Raw genomic sequence first — 17504 nt, forward strand, 5'->3', positions numbered from 1 at the left:
GCAAAGCTTGGCGCTGTAGCTTTTGTGCAATTGTTTGGTTTGATGTTAAATAGCTAAAGTTTCTGTAAGGAGAAAAAAGCGTCTTAGAAATGGGGGAAATAGAGACATTAACTAAAGTATTTCTGATACCAGTGAAGTATTACTTGCCAACAATAGGAGCTTCAAATGAGAACTGTCATCCCTTGTGTTTACATGTTAAATGAGTTGTTAAGTTGTGTAAGAAATTAGTAGTGATTGGAATGAGTTTCCTCTGGTTGGGCTGAGAGTTTTGGGGCTACCATTTCATTCCTGAGATTATAGTCTGAAGCTGACTTGCAGTATTAGTTGAACATGGTATTTGCAGTTTAATATATCCTAAAATCCAAAAGATGAAATACAAATTTAGGAAGACTTTGCATACAGTCCAAATCTTGTGAAGATCCCGTAGTTCTCACTCTTTAATTTGGGATTTCACTTGAATAAGGATTGCGGTATTTTGGCTTTCTTAGAATTTAATACCATTTGCTTTGCAAAAGGAAGGACTGCATAACTTGGCAAGGTTACCTGAATAAATCTGAGACATTCTGACAAATTGTAGTGATAGAAAGAATGAATAGGTTAAGATAAAATTTCTAAACCACAGTAAATGCATCCATAAAATAGGGAGGGAAAAGTAAACCCTTTAATTTAAAATGCACTTTTTGAGTTCCACTTTCAGGAAGAGAAAAGTTTTTGTTAATAGAAAGGAGAGAAAAAAGGAGAAAAAGAACCCAAACCAAATATCCAAACTGCTTAAGAGTTTGAAGGTGCAATTCTAAGCCTTTGAGAGACAGAGGTAAAATGGATGCAGTAGATATCTTTGATTCAGCAGTTAATGTTTCTCTTACCAGTAGGGGGGAAAAAACATGTTGATCTTTTTAACCATAGAAGAATGTTCATTCACACCTTTTTTTTTTTTTTTTTTTTTTTTTAGTGGGAACATTGGTCGATATCTGTCAAAATGTTTAATATCTTTGTACTTGTCCCTGTAATTAACAGTATTCTGCATTATGTTCTATGCACTTAAGAAGACTGGTCTTGCATTGTATTTAAAAAACACTGTAATATTTAATTTGTAGTCACATCTTACAAATGCTGTGTGTGTACTCGCGGTGCATCTTCTTTGACTGAATCATTTCGAAAAAAATAAGAAAGCAAGACTTATGGTACTTTTTTTTTAACTTTAATTCACCAGTTGAAATCTGTTGCTCAGTTCTAGTATGCAAGCATGATATTGACAGCACAATCTGTACATATTATACCAAAGCGCTTACAGTATTTGTGGTTTCTAGAACTAGTCTAGTTTTCCAGTATAACTGGATCTTAGTCTTTATTCATTTCTGCAACTGAATAAAAATAGACTGAATTTCTGGATTTCTTATGTATGTAGAAAGAATAGTACAATGCTATTGCCATATGTCTTGATGTTTAACTTATTTTTAAAAATACTATGGTATTGTAACCATTTCATGTTGTATAAAAGACACAAAAATGGACTGAATACTTCACTAATCCTTTTGAAAACTGGTTTGTGTGTGAGTATGGGTTATGCAAGTAAAAAACATGACACAGTTGTAAATGTTTGTGCTCACTAGAAATGGTTTCCATGCATTGTGTAAAGTAATACTCTATTTTTTTAATTTACAGTAGGTTTATGTGATATTTAAAACAATCCATTTGTGCTTGAAGCTGTCAGGAAAAGTTATTACCTTGGGGAAAGTTGTGCCATTGCTTTGAGTTTTTATGGTTTGGGGGGGGTGGTTGTTCTGGGTTTTTTGGGGGGGAGTCAGGTGGTGTTTGGGGTTGGTTTTGTTTGGTTTGTTGTGGTTTTGGTTTTTTTTAAATGGGAACTCATATCAGTGGACATCCTAATTTGAAAGCTAAGGGCACAATCATAGGAGACACAATTGCTCCCAGCCTTTTGATAATATAAATCAATGATTTGTTATCCAGCTATTTCAAGCTCTTTTTATATCTATATATAAAACCTATTTGTTTAATCATAAATGGTGGGGTTTTTTGAAACAGTGTGATGTAAACTAATGCTGTAATGCCCATTAATTTAGCTTTCACTGTGTCCAAAAAGGAAACACATTTGTATACCCTAGTAATTTTGTATGTGTTAATAAAAACAAATAATAATGCCTCTGGTTGATTCAGAAAAGTAGGCTTCTGTGATTGGAAAAAAAAAAAGACCACTATTCTTAATTTTTATTTAAAAAAAAAAATAAATCTGAAGACACATCTGTAGAGCACTGTTTTGACAATGGTACTAACATTCCATAATAAGGAAGTGTCATTATTTTAATGAGTCATTAGAAATAATGTAGTAAATGTTGCCAGATATTTTATTGAATTTTTTCTTCTTTTCTTTTGTGCAGTAGGCAAGGGTAGAGCTTAGTTTAAATGTTATCAGCTAAACAGAAGGTAAATATCTCATCATTGAGGACTGCTAAAAGATAGATATTGTGGGCCTACCTATATTTTATCTTTCGGAAAGGTTTTTTTTATTTCTCCAAAATCTGGACAGGATGGGAGATTTAGCAGAATAGGCTAAGCCCTTAGTACCCCTAGTATAGCATATGTATCTCATGAAGCATTTATGTAGCTCCCTCCTCCTAATGACCACAATGTGGCTGGACCAACTTTCAACATCTCCTGTTAGTTTTAAATATGTGTGATGCTTATAGCAGCCTGTATCACATATTCACCACAGATGTTGAAGGAAGTAACCTCACTTCAGAATAGTAGTACCATTATTTTTTGAGCTTTTCAGAGTCAGTCTGGAAAGCTGAAGCAGCTTCCACTGACTGAACCTTAGTTCCAGAGATGTTTACATCTGTGGTGTTGCAAGGATGTGCAGTTGGAGGCTCAAATCTTTACATGAGACTTGGACTGGGCCTGCACGTGCCTACCCTTGCTACCCAAGTGTGTTGCTCCATTTTTTTATTTGTGTGTTGTTTTTTTTCTCTTTAGAAAACAAGAGCCTCAAAAACTAGATCCTGTCATCTTTATGTGATTCCAAAGGAGAAGGCACAGATGCACACTGCGGGGTAGCCACTCTGTACGTTGAGCATCCGATTTCTCAGAATACAGGTATTTTGAATAGTTCTTGGTAGCAAGCCTATATCGCTCCGGAACAGTGAGTGTCCTAGCACTTACAGGAGTATTTGCAGAAATCCATTTTAAATGTAGTGTAAGGGTTCTGTTTTTACGGCTCCAGTTTTCTAAGTACTTTGAAAAGAACTGCAGCAAAACCAGAGGCTGTTGTTTCTGATTAATCTTTAGAGAAGTTACACACTGTAAAACCCAGCAAAGTAGAGAAACAAGTTCTGAAAATACCTGTCTGATGCCCTGCATTGAATAGAGAAGCCTGAAAAAACACCTAACTACTTGGACTTAGTCCAGGGATTTTTAAATAGGGTGCCAGGTCCTTGAAAAGGGTTCACAAGCAGCTTCTGATTAATCAGCAAGCATAGGTTTAAGAAATGCAGCTAAACTGAAAGCATCTCTAGGGTCTGAGATAACAGCCCATAAGGATTCCATTCAGTCTGCAAGTGAGCATTCATTTCCAAACTGAAATGAGAGTTTCACTCTGAATTGGGAAGGAGAGAACAATGCAATAGGAGAAGGAAGGTTGGATCAAAGAGGTTTTGTAGAGAAAGCCAGGCTACAGTTTTTGGTCAGAGTAGCATTTACTGCCACCCCCACCCCCCTATTTGAGGGGAAAGGCAAGACAATATATAAAAGCTAAGGTTTGAAGCTGGATTAAGTATGTATAGCATGATCAAATCAGCTTTGAATTACTTGGAAAATGTTTGGAAAACTCTTTTGAGCAGTTTGCTAGCTAGTGAGATTTTCACGTAACCTCAGCAAGCATGTTTCTGAAGGTGGACTGGCTTTTAATTTCCCCTTGCCTTCACCCCCACCCCCTGGCTCCCCGTGCCTTTTGGCACTCCTTGGATTACGCAAAGTTGCTAACTTGCAAATGTACTGTTGAAACATCACCCTGTTAAGGTCTGGCCTTGTCAGCTCTGTTCCCTGTGAGCACCCTTCAGCTTTCATGTGTGTTCCATAAACGGGTAAAGGAGAGGTAATGCCATGAAGTGACAGTCCCTCTGGTGAGCACTTCATTGAATTTTGCACCAGTTTAGAGCTTCACAGAAGCACTTGTAGCCCTTTGTATTGTGTCTCTGTAGCTCCTATCCTAAATTGGTAAAACTGACTGTGAATTACTTGCCATTATTGCCTGCAGATGCATGTGTTTAATCAGCAGAGAAGTTTCTTTTAACTCCTGAGTGCAGTACTAAAAGAGTTTGTCAGCCTTGTTCTTGCCAAGGTCTCCAGCAAAACTCTCATTAGTTTGAGTTGTAAGGAGTACCATATATCAGTATCCTTTTACAATTTTTTGAATCTTTTTTTCTTTTCAATAAATTAAGGCAAATCCAAACATGTTTTAAGTGTGAGCTGATTCTTTGCTTCAATCTTAAATCTTTGGTCACTAAACTTCCTGTTCTATAGTTTCTGATCATTCAGTGTAGGCATTGCCATAACGTCTCCTCTTATTACTGTTATCATTAGTTCCCACCTCTGCTACTCTTCTGAAGCTTACAAATTTAAGTAGAGGTGATCATTGAAGACTGTATACTTAGCAAGTAGTTGCAAGTCCAAGAAACTATCAGGATTGGGCTGTGGAAATTAGTTACGACTTCCTGGGAAAGCATGTTGATGTGCTGCTGGAAAAGAGGTCCTAGAAGTACCATGTACTAGAAAAAGCCCAAGCCTTCCCTGTCATATGATGATACGAGTGAGAGAATTCAGTACTTTTGAAGCTTCCCTGTTGGCTTTTTGAGGTTTTCAGTCAGACTCTAAGCTTCTTAAGATGTTGACACATTTCCTACTCATTCCCTGTCTGCACATCTACCACAGACTAGCATTTCTCAAGTCCAGAAGCCCAGCCTGCCCTTCTTATTGAAACCTAATGCCATAGACCGAGCTACCAGTGAGGTTACTGTCAAGGTTGAACTGAACTGTCCTAGATTTTTTTCACCTTCTCTTTGTATGCATTTAAATTCAGAAACAACTAGTCCTAACATTTGTTCAGTCACAATAATAAACTTTTATGGCATCCTAATTTTTTTTTTTAAAAAAGAGGATCCTTGAGTTGCAACTAACATGTTATTGTTAAGGTCTGTACTGAGCAACTTACACTGTAGTAAAACTGAGCAGACAAAAATATTCCAATCTGAGTTCTCATTTTAATTCCAAAATTATTATTTGTAATTAGAGTCATTATACAAGCCCTACAAAAATATTTATCTTATCTGAATCAGCTGATTTATAACAATGACAGTGTGTGTGTGTGTGTGTGTATATGCACTCCATGCATAGGTAATTTATGCACACATACAGCAATACGTAGTATAATTGTATATGCATAGGGTTGCATATTCATGTTAAATCTAATTCCACTCTCATTTATGGCAATATAAGTTGGGAGTAATTTCAATGGATTCAGTAGAACAGAGCATACAATAGTGGAGTCATGTCTCAACAAGGATCATAAGTTACATGTGTGAGTACATTGGCTCATGTTGGCTGCTTATACTGCTTTGTAATTGGTAGCTTACTGAAGCAGGTCAAAATATAATACTTTGAAAGAACAAATATAGGTTTTACTAATTTCTGTGCCTCCATCTGTGCTGCAAATTAATAGTTTACAGCTATATTTCTACATGACCAATGTAAGAACTGTACTATGAAAAGTGTTATCTTTGCTGGTAAGATAGCATGAGATGGATCCTTTGTAGATGTAAAACACTAACTCTGAGTGAGCTCAAAATCTGGACAGAAATACCTTATGACATTCAGACAGTCTCCAGCCAAAAATTCTTAAAGAGAACAAAATGTGTGAGTGTATGGCATATAGAGATGTGGAAGAACCAGGAGCAGCCAGAGTGACTTCAGAGGAGACGCTAGGAAAACAACATAACTTACTAGAGAGGAGACACGTTATTGCTGCTCTGGGAAGCCAACATCTGCACCTCTGTGTGGGATGATATAAACCTTACGTTGGATTCCTGAGCACAGAGAGGCCATGTGCAAGTAAGAGGTATACGCAGGCTTCTGAGGCTGCAAACAGCTTGAATAGAGCATGCTCCAGACTAACAACTTACCTAATACTATCATATGCATAGTAATGCAGGGCTCGTTAATAGTATCTACAAAAATGAGGGCTCATCTCTCTTCAGAAGGTCACTGTGCAGAGCTTCCAGCCTTCGCTTATGTCCTGTAGACTGTGAGCCTCTCTGCCTTCCTAGGCGTATGCAGGGAAACCTCATTTGAGTGAAATCATCTACTTAGCTTGCTTTCACAGTACTCTGCCTTCCCCTGCTTTAGCAAAAAACCCCCATCTTTACCCTCTGTATACAATGGACGGAGTAGCTAGAACTTCTGCTGTGCCCATCCTTACCCTTCAGCTATTTCTTCATCTCCTTCCTTTCTGGGGGCAGAGGGGACATGACACCTGGGTTTCTCTCCCAGCTGTGGAGTTTGACAAAACTCTCTAAGCTCTTTTGCTTTTTCTTAGCCTTATCCTGCACAAACAAGAAGGAAGAGCAGTAGCTGGGAATGAAACTGGGGGGCTGTAATTTGGAGAGCAACCAGAGCTTGTTCCAAAGGGTGGAGGAGTGCATGGAGCACGTAGTTACTAATGCAGGTGACATTTGTATGCTTCTGTGTGCTATCACCGTTCACAGAGAGAGAATCTTTTATGAAGGGTTCCTTCTAGAGTATTATTTGTGGCAGAAAGGGAGGAGATCTTTGTTGAAGAAAACAGCAGGAACTGAATGGAGGACAACCCATTTTGGAACAGCCACTGCCAGTGAGCAGGTGATGATATTGTAAGAGATGAAGCAGGAATGGAGGAAAATCTGCATGCTGAAGATGAAAGGCAAAATTTCTGTATTCTCTGATTCACTTTCTCTGTTCCTACTCTTTTCTCTATTGCATTTGAGAAGGCTACTCTCCCTTCTTTTTCCTGTATTCTGTCATGATAGAAGAAAAAACTTGTAAGGCGACAGTTGGAAAGCAGTCTCAATTTCTCACCTATATCTTTGTAACACTCTTTATAGTAGAGGAATGGGGGGGTTCCCCTTGCTCGGATTGTACAGTTCAGCTGTAAGAAAAAAAAAAACAAACAAAACACACCAAAAAAAAAAAAAAGGCACCTCCTCTCACATTGAGCTGCCAATACTGCATTACACACTCTGCTCTCTTGCTAGTGCCCTTGAGCAGAGTCTGGTACGTACTCCGAGGATGCATTCTTCATGCGGAGAGAAGAGCTATCTACAGGTAACTGAGCTGGTTTGGAGCTCACGAGATCTGCATGAAAGCTCCAGCCATAACTCTTAACTTTAATCTTAAGCAAAGATCTGCAAAGGCATTTTATGTCTCGATCAGAATAGTAGTTTCCAAACTTTTAAGAAAATTGTGAGAGTACCTGAGCTAATAAAGGCTTGGATGTATGCTGTGATATTGCAGAATCCAGTTCTATAAAATCCTTTTTGAGCCACTATGGAAGATTATTGCAAAGGTAGGTTTTGGATGACATTATACTCCCTCACTCTTTAATTCCTTATTTTTTTAAAAAAAATAATAAATTAAGTATTCATAAGCAATCACTTCCGTCATCATCAGTCTTTTTGTTTACAGGAAAATGGGAATAAAAAGTAAATTACTCTGTTTTCAGAGATATAGAGCAATAGCCACTGTTTGATGTCAACTCTGATCCCCTTCCTACTATGCTTCTGTGTGACTGAAAGAAATCAATTTGTTGTTAAGCTGGCATTTATTTTGTTTTACATGTCAGGCTGCTATTGCAGGGAGTGGGTGATATTTTTTGGCCATTTTCTAAGTCTGTTCTGTGAGGACTTGTTCAGCTTGGGTATATACTGCTGCACTCTTCTGGATGGAATTAGAACTGGCCAGACCAGCCTTTTCATTGCTAGCAACGGGAGGTGATTCTGGTTCCGCCCCATGATAGATGCCTGTGTAAAATCTACACAGGCATGCTTTAGAAAAATCTAAATTTTCTTTCCTCTTGTTTAAAGAGGTTCATATCAGTAATGTACTAGGCAATGCCTAACTTGACATAGAGTCCTTACAACACAATGTATTTTGTCTTACAAGGCCTGTTGGTCATTACAACGGACCAAGGTCATGAAGTGCGCAGCACAAATCAACTGTTACTGCTTCAAACTTCAAGATAATAAATACACATGATCATGTTAAGTAATGGAAATATATCAAGTGTTGCACATCTGGTTTCAGGGATGCATATAACCCAGACAAAACCAATAGTCAAACAGGGAAAGTAGAATAATTTCCAGGTCAGTAATAATAACTGTTCACTCAACACTCAAGGGAAATCAAGCATGCGTATTTGCATTCAGATATGTACTGCAAACTCAAGAAGTCTGCATATCCTTCTATAACAGCACGCCAAAGTTTCTTTGAAAAGTTGTGGTTTTCATCACATTAATTACATGTTGGATTTGGGTAGAAGGCCACCATCATGGCATTACATCAACAGCTTTTGCACTAATATAAATACCACAAAGAATCCTGCAAACTAAAGTGAGCATACTCTATTCCAGAAACCTCTGCAGGACATTGTTTAGCAGAGCAGACCAGAAGCATCACCCTACTTGGCACCCTGCTCCTGAAATTTATAATACCTCATGAAGCCATGATGCTTTTCTAGAAAGGGAGAAGATATCTTTCTGATTTCCAGTTTCTCCTTTTGTATTTATAGTTTCTATCTTTATATTAAGTCACAGTTCTTTCTTAGATGTATTTCTCCTGTGCTTTAACATGGATGTAAGTGGAAAACTAACATAGTGCCTTTGAAAATCCCAAAACTGCACAAATTCTGTGAACAGCAAAGAGTGCACCCCTTTCCTAACTTAACATCAAAGGAGAGTCTCAGGACATTTCAAATGAAGATGAAAATGTTTAATTCTGTGTACAGAAAATACTTTCAAGTGAAACATACATTGGAGATAGAAAGCTCTTTCCCCAGTGCCTTGGCCTTGCAGCCTCTCTAAAGTCCCAGGACTGAGACTGAGTCACAAGTAGAATTTGAATGCTTTATTTGTTGTTCTTCTTGTCTAAAATAATTATATGCTGCCATGTTAGTGGAAGAAGGTTACTGTATGGAAGAAATAGCTAGGGGTAGTTGGATATTCAAGACAGTTGTATGCTTTATAGAAGCTATGTCTAAGCTGGAGGATAGGCCAAGTTTCTGGATCTGGGTGCATGACCCTGTGTCCATCCTGGTGCAAGAGTCAACTTACAGCCTTCTTGTGGCTTAAAGACTAGTGCCCTAAGGCATACAATGGCATGCACATAGGGTTATTTTCATTGCCAACTGCATGGATTAAAATCTGTCAGAATAATATAGCTGAGTTGGGTGTGCTTTGAGGTCTTTTCTGCATAACACAGTGATTGAATTTTTCATCCCACTTTTCTAACTTAGGGTCCTGGCACCATGTCCTACACTCTACTTAGCAGCTACGTGACTTCTTTGCACCAATGCAAAACTTCAGAAATGTAATTTGATTAAATGAAGAGAAAAAACAAATGTATTTTTATTCTCAGTCCTGAGAATTCTTAAAGAATCTAAAGCTAAATGGGAATTAGAAATGTGAGAAAAAGGACCCAAGCATAGAGAAATTAGTGCCATTGGCACGTTACAGTGAATGTGGTTTGGGAACACTCAGATATTCAGCGTTTTATTCCACCAGCCAGCCCAAAATGTAATACATTATAATTCCAAGTGTTAATATTCTGGTTTTATCTGTTGTTTACAGTGTGAAAACCAAGCCCAGTGTTGCATGTTGACTATGTTATGAGATCTTTCTTATGCAGACTGTGATATAAGGAAAGATTATTCTCATGATCAAATCATGGCCTTCCTACATATTTTCTCAGGCCTTTTGCCCTGAAAAGGTGACTCTCATTTTTAAAGTGCTAACTTTGAGTAGCAGTACACAGCAGAAGTATATTATTTTCTAATTTTAAAAAATTAATACTGTCTGTGCAACTTCATCATGCATGAAATTAACAGTGGCTGTTGGAATTATACTGTCTAATCTGGTGAAAGCCTTGAATTCACACCTGCAGGTAACTGAATTAATAGCACTCAGTTTTGTAAAACAGCTAAATAATGGCAGTATTATGCTGAGTATCTGACAGGTGGAACACATATGAGTTCTCTTCTTCTGCAAGTGTTGAAATATTGCTGAGATCTTAATGTTCATGGCTCCAAAAACTGAGAGTAAAGAATTGTGATCTCATTACTTGCTCCTTTCTCCACGTTGTTGAGCTCTTTTTCTGTTGTTTTCTTGTGCTATGTTAGAAGCTGGACCACATTCCAAGTTTAAAGTGAGGATCTTGTATAATTTGTGCACTTCTGCTTCTGCCTTCTGTTATTGCCAGATTCTGCTCTCATATAATAAATGTGTATCCCTGCTGAAATCAATATGTAGGGGAAAAGTACTTGTTTTCCAGGCCAACGGCGAGCTTTCTCAATAGAAGGACACCTTTATGTGTTTTGCTATAGCAGGTGTAAAGCAGAAGGATAGATGTTGGGGGAAGATGTGTGGTAAGATGGCTCTGAACTTCTCTGCTAGAATTTTTCTACAAAGAATACATGCCAAGAAAAAAGACCAAACAACCCTCTTTGCTGGTTGGATTACTCATCACCTTCTGCTGGGTTCATGGTCCATTTTTGCTCTATTTTCATTTCTTGAAGGTAGCTATAGCCTACTGAAGGGCCTTAAATTTTGGAGCAGCAAGAAAGGAGATACCTAAATCTTTTATTAGAGACCTAAACAAGGACAGAAAGTTCCTCACTCTCTCTACTTCTTTCACATGAAGTAAATGTAAGAGCCACTTTCGGACACAAAGTAGGGCCAATGCATCTTCTTTCCCTATTGCTAATCTTTTCTTTACTTGATTCTTTTCTTCTGCATCCTGGTTCCTCATATGGATCAAAATCCATATGATAGTTGAGCTCAAGGCAGACCTTTAATCTGTGATGTTCTAGTGAGCTTTAAATTGAATAGACTCACTTTGAGCTTCTTCAGGAGCAAAACACGACAAATGTGCCTTTGAACTTGTAGACTAAGTTCATCTTCTTTGCCATTCATTTGATTTCTTCCTACTGTAAGTTTTTTTTAATGGTCTTGGTTTGAAGATCTTGGCTTACAGAAATATTTTGGGACAATGTAGAATGTTTATGGAAAATTAAGAAAAAAGCAGTAAGAAGAAGGGATGTGGTTGATTGATTGTTCTTACTGTTTCAGACCACAGTGATACTTTCATTGTAGCTGCAGAGCTTCAGAGGTGTTAGTGAAACAGTCTTTGTCATTCTTGGGATAAAAGAGAATATTGCTGTCCTTGGCTTTAGAGAAAGGGAAGGATAGTCTCCTCAGACATAGTCTCTGATATTATTATGACTTTTAGATAATTTTCAGAGGTTCTGAACATCCATAACTCCACATTAAATTTTTGTGTTATTCCTGCCTCCCATTGTAGCTTCTTCCAGGGTCTTTCAGTTATAACATTATCCAGCAGGGTAGAAAGAGGAGGGAGTTTTATCTACAATGTCATCCAGACTTGCAGCAGCTATGTGAGAGGAAAGCATCTAACTGCAAAGTATCGGAACTGGAACTGAACCTTGATATCCAGAGGTTAAGCAGGTCTGCATTTCATCTCCCTGTTATCATAATCACAATACATTTTTTTCAGCTAAATGCAAGGTAGCAGGACAGATTGGATTATGGTGAGTTCCCCCCAAAGTCAACATACCATCTTAAATCAGAGACAATACTAAGAAAACAAGGATCAGCTTTAGCTGGAATGCAGGTATTTGCTGGGAAAGAGGGAGTGAAACATGAATCAAATTCTACCCAGAGTTGGCAAATCAAAGAACTACTGAGTTGCAAGTGAGTTTTTTCAAAGGACTGCAAAAATATCTACTAGAGTACCAAGGGACTCCTCTCTCATGGTGAATTATAAGCAGAAGACGGGTGCAGGCATTGATTTGACTAAAACATCCAGTTTGAGACACAGTGGAACTTTTCGCTGTTTGATTAAAATTCCTTGTCCTAAACCACAAGGAGTTCCTCTCTTTCACGTTATCCCGAAGGGCTTGCTATAGCAGGGGACGCTGAGCAAGTGAGCACATTATCAGTCTATTTGTTCAATACATACACCTTCCGCTATCTGTGCATGAATAGGAAGGATTGAGTCAAAGCTGAACAAAGAATTATGGTGCTGCTGGAATCACATCCATATAATGTCACCTTAACTCTCCAGTATGATTACATGGGCGTAGGTCGGAGTAAATTGTGCTCCTGTGCTAAGGTAAGTTAAAGGCCTTGTGCTGTGTGCTGCAAAAAGCATAATACCTTTTCTCATTTTGCCATTGTTGTTTGTTATGTTTTAAGGTTGAATTTGTTTTCAGTGTTGTTCTCAGTGCTATACACGCAGCTTCCAGTACTGCCTCAATGCTGCAACTTGTAATATTTTGTGGAAATGAAGTGAGTGAGAGCATGTATGTATGTAAAGCTACCATCTAATAATGCTAGATTTTATGACATGAGTAAGAGCTATTAAGAAATTGGCTTCTGATTCTTCAGGCGTTCCCCTCAAAACCTACCGCTGTGAGTCACCCCACTGATATTGGTAGGATTAGACCTTGCATATGCTCCATTGGTATTTGTCCAGTGGTATTCTCTTTACAGAAGCTGATGGTGGTGACACAGATGGGCTAGACTGGTCACTGGCCTTGTTTCAGTTTGAAATATGGAACTGTGATTTTTGGAAAGCTGGAGATGAAGGGAATGTGCACCTTTCACATCGCAATTGAAAGAGCTATGTCAGGATATGTTTACTGAGAAGCTTTCGGGGTGAACAGCCATTCGCAGTATTTTGTTGTTGTACCACAGTTATTGTAATGTTCACACACAAGAAGGTGTTGCAATTGCACTATGAGCTGGGGAAATCATGGTGAATCCACTGCAAGACTCTCACATCACACTGTTCTCTGCCCTAACAAAATCTACGCACCAGCAGATGCCTTGGCACAGAGGAGGGTAAAGCTCTTTCCTGAGGTGAGGGAAGGGAACTTGCCCCACCCCAGTGATATTGTTTGAGCTTCAAAAGAGCCTCTGTTTGAGACTTCTTAAAGTTTCTTGGTAAATTGAGATACTGCACAGAGCAATTAGAGACCAGACCTAAAGGTAGAAACATTTAATCCTTATTTTTAGCACCTTGCATTTTACAAGTGCATCCCACTCAGTGAAGTAGATTAGTAAATAAAATTAAAGATAGGGAAATGTAGGCATAAAAATAAATCATTTTCTCATAAGCAGATGGTACACTTATATTAAAGCCAGATGAGAAGCAAAGAGATTGTAGCCTGAAAGCTAAATGTCTCCTGGAGTAGTTCCCCTTGGCCAGAGTTAGATACCAACTTAGGGATCACTGTACACTGAGAAGAAAGAAGTTTCTTTTCTTCGCTTGAAATGAACATGTCTGTTTTGCATCCAGAAGAAGTGTGATATTTACAGTTTAATAATTCTCTTATCTGTTTAACAATGAGGGGCTCTTAATTCTTAGGTTCTTTGAAACATGTTGATTTTGGTAGGTAGGCTACATGTGCTGTGCAAACAGCAGAGTTATTTAAAATATCTCATATAAGGAAACCTTTCTTGAGAATCTCTGTGTATGTAATAGATGAGCATTACTGTCCTGTGAAGTAGACGACGATTTCTCAGGCACTCATATTTGTGAAGTCTTGATTTTGTTTCTTATTCCTATGAAGGAACAAAGCCTAACAATTATTTCTGAACCCTGCGGTGCTCAAGCAGTCCAGCCAAACTTTAATTATTAGTAGGCAGAGACCTCTGCTGGAAATTTTTCAGTACTTCAGGGAAACAGAGATTTCTATTAACAGTTAGAACAAAGCTTGGAAAACCCTCCTGGTGAGAAAGGTCAGAGGCCTGCAAAGGACTACATTAATGGCAGCATAGATATTCTTTATGTGACTTTTCCCTCTGTGAGAGCTGAATGGCTCTCTTTAAAGAAAATTAATGATCTAACTTGGATCTGTACATGAGTACAACAATGGCAACACTTTTGGATGCCTCTGGGAAAAAGCAGTCATTCGACCCAGCAGTGTCTTGGCAGACAGCAATATGTCTATGGCATTGGCAACAGCCGTGCAAGAGATGCACCTTTGGCTAGTGCAGGGGACCTCAGGGAGAAGAGAACACCCAGCTGGACAAGTCCTTCTGGCAAGTACACCATGGTGGTAGCACCAGCATCTGCTAAGTAGCTTCAGAGAGCGCCATTAACTGCATCAACAAATGATCAGCAAAATTTTGAAGCCACAATCCCTGTGCTAGTCTGTCCTGCAGAAGCTTCCTCATTGACATTTTGTTTTATTAATAGTTGCAGTGCTTTTGGACCATGATGGTACAGCTAGCACTATGCTGCTATTTTGTCATCTCAGGGCAGGTTGTATAAAGCTAAAGCAGGTTCTGACCCAATAGTTTTTCCCAGCAGGCTACAAAATTTGGTAGCTGTCAGAAGCACTGGCTTCCCATTTCTGAAAAGGAAACTGGTTTTGCTCTGGGACAGCACCAGAAACAGCAAACTGCCAAACCTGAGATTCAATGCATGTCCACCAGGCATAATTCTGAAGAGTCCCAAGTTTGCCTCCTGACAACAGGATTCAAGCTCAAAAATAAAAGAATACTTCTTACGGAAATTTCAGCTCATAATCATGTGCTGTTATTTTCTCCTCAAATCCATAAAAGTCACAATAAAATGCCTAGAAGCATCTAGATTCTTTGAAGTTGATCAGTCAGTCCATTGGTCTAGCACGGTACAGTTACATGCAGTACAATCAATGCAATTATGCTATAAAATGACCCTCATGCAAAGTTTATTAGTTAATGGAAAGATTCCTACTGACTTCGAGTTTTTGATTGTGCTCAGGGCATCTCCACCAGCTACATAATATGCATACACATTTTAACAGTTTCCCCACCCATTTACAACTGCAGCTTTCTCTGCTTTAAATGAAGTAGACTGTAGCTGGTGGCCATGTGTACAAGGAATGGTAGTAAAGTTTTCAGTGTGACAGTCTGACAGACTTCTTAGAGGGGTTAGGATATTAACTTTAAAGCCTCCCAGTGGACTTCCCATTTTTCTTAGGAAAAAAATGCCAAAACTTTCTTGGTTTATCCTCAGACCAAAGCCCAGTTTTGAAATCCTAGCTTTGTAGTATTTTATGGTTCTGTCTGCTGATGTTTCTTTCAGTTAATTTTCATACAAACACATTCCTGCTCCTATTGACCCAAACAGCCAATACTGAATACTTGTGGACTAGTTCAGTTCACACACATCTCTCTATTTCAAAGAATACCCAGGGTCACAGATTTTCCAATTAAAGAATAAATCAGGTAATCTTGGCCTAAAGTTCTTCCACCCCAAAGTCCAGCCTCTATACACAGCTGCTTGTTCAAAATCCCTTCTCAGTGAGTTTTCATGTTCTGCCTCTTCTTATTTGGCCCTGTCTCTTTTCCTTTTATAAACCACTTCTCACACCAAATCTGGATATGTCTTAGGAATTTCTGGGCTGCTTGGCTTTTGATTTTTAGAAGAAACCGTATGTCTTACAACCTTTGTCTTACACAAAGAGCCCATTGACCTACCTATTTCAGTGATGTTTAAGAGGCAGAGGATCCTCTGGTACCTCCTTCCTAACACATTGTTTGACTTTTCTTTGATCCACACTAACAGTATCATTTTGCTGTGGTAAACAGAATAAGTGGCCTTGTAATATTTAAAATACACAGAATACATATCCTTAAATACAGAGTTGCATTCATAGAGATTAGCTTCCCCAACATGCCAGAAAAAATCACTCAAATACATTTTACATTATTTACCTCTCATTGTAAACAAAATGCACATTGTGATAACCCTTGCTATGATATTGGGCCTGCATGTTGTTCATTTCTCCAGATGTAGGCAGTTTTCATAACCTGTTTGTATCTAGTTTTTGTGACAAACATTCGTCACGGACATAGGCTCTGCTGAGTTAGGCGGTAGACATGTACAGAGCAAAGAGAAAGTTTCTGAATTTTCTATACACTCGACCATAACATTTCCAAACACTGTGCCTGAACTTAGTTTTGTGTTGCTTATCCCTGTGAGCATGCCGACATTTTAGATTACTTAATCACTGGTCGCCATTTTAGTGTCAAAAGTGAGAAATTAATACCAATAAGGTGTTCTGAGTCCTTGACTTCCATGTCGTCCTCAAAAATATTCTAAAAGATCTAGTGATCTAAACTGAAAATATTTTGAACGGTTTTTGATAGAAATCGGCAGTACAAGCAACGTTCATAAAGAAACACATGGCTAGCTCGGGATAGTCAGTACAAAGCTGCAAATTGACTCCATTATTTCACAGAGGATCAAACACTAGGCAAAGTTTACTTATATTATTGTGCTCAACTCTGATGAAATAATTGAGATTGCAGCTGGAAGAAACATGTAGCACAATGAACCCTTTAAAATGCACATTGCTTTTATTAGTATTTTTACCTGTTAGGCACAACATTAGCATTGTAAGGAAAGCAAGAGTTGTAGTACGTGTATTTCTGAAAGCAAGCTAAGTTTAGAGAAAGCAAACATTGTCTTCCTTTTACACTACGTATAAGATGATTAGAAGTACAATGGAAAGCAAGAGTGTTTAGAAGGTTGTCTTTGGAGGCCACTTTAAAAGCATTTGTATGTTATAAAAGATCACAGAAATTAATATGAAAAAATGCATAGATTAATTTTGAAATTGTAGAGGTTTTGGCAAGCAAGTGAGAAGCCCTGTTCTCATAGTGTCATCTGTTTTTACTTTTACACTAAAACAGCCCTGCAGTATCCTTTTAAACAGCGCAGCAGCCCCCAGCTGGGCCTCCCTGACTTTTAGTGCAAAACCCACCAAAATGTAGGAAAAAAAAAAGCTTGCCTCTAAATAGCAAGAGCCATGTGTCAAGAGTGCATGTGTGTATGCTATAATAGAGAACCGAGTTGTGTGATTTGTGTAGACTTTGCAGATTAGAAGTGAAACGAGTTTTGTCACCATATTGACACCTTCTCCTAGACAAAGAATTCAGGCCGACCAGAAAACAAAAGCCTAGCATTGGGACTAATCAGCCTTAAAGATGGAATAAATTAACATTTTAAAATCAAATCCATTCCCAGCAGATTTGTTAGCCAAGAAAGGGAAGGCTCCACTGAATCCAGTAGAGATTCAGCTGTTGACATTGTGCAGGCATATTCCGATGCATGGTGATATAACATCAAGAGATAACATCCTCAGTCTTTTAAACAAGAATCTTTAGTTT

This window comes from Leptosomus discolor, chromosome 11, assembly GCF_034619465.1.
Source record: "Leptosomus discolor isolate bLepDis1 chromosome 11, bLepDis1.hap2, whole genome shotgun sequence".
NCBI lineage: Eukaryota > Metazoa > Chordata > Aves > Leptosomiformes > Leptosomidae > Leptosomus > Leptosomus discolor.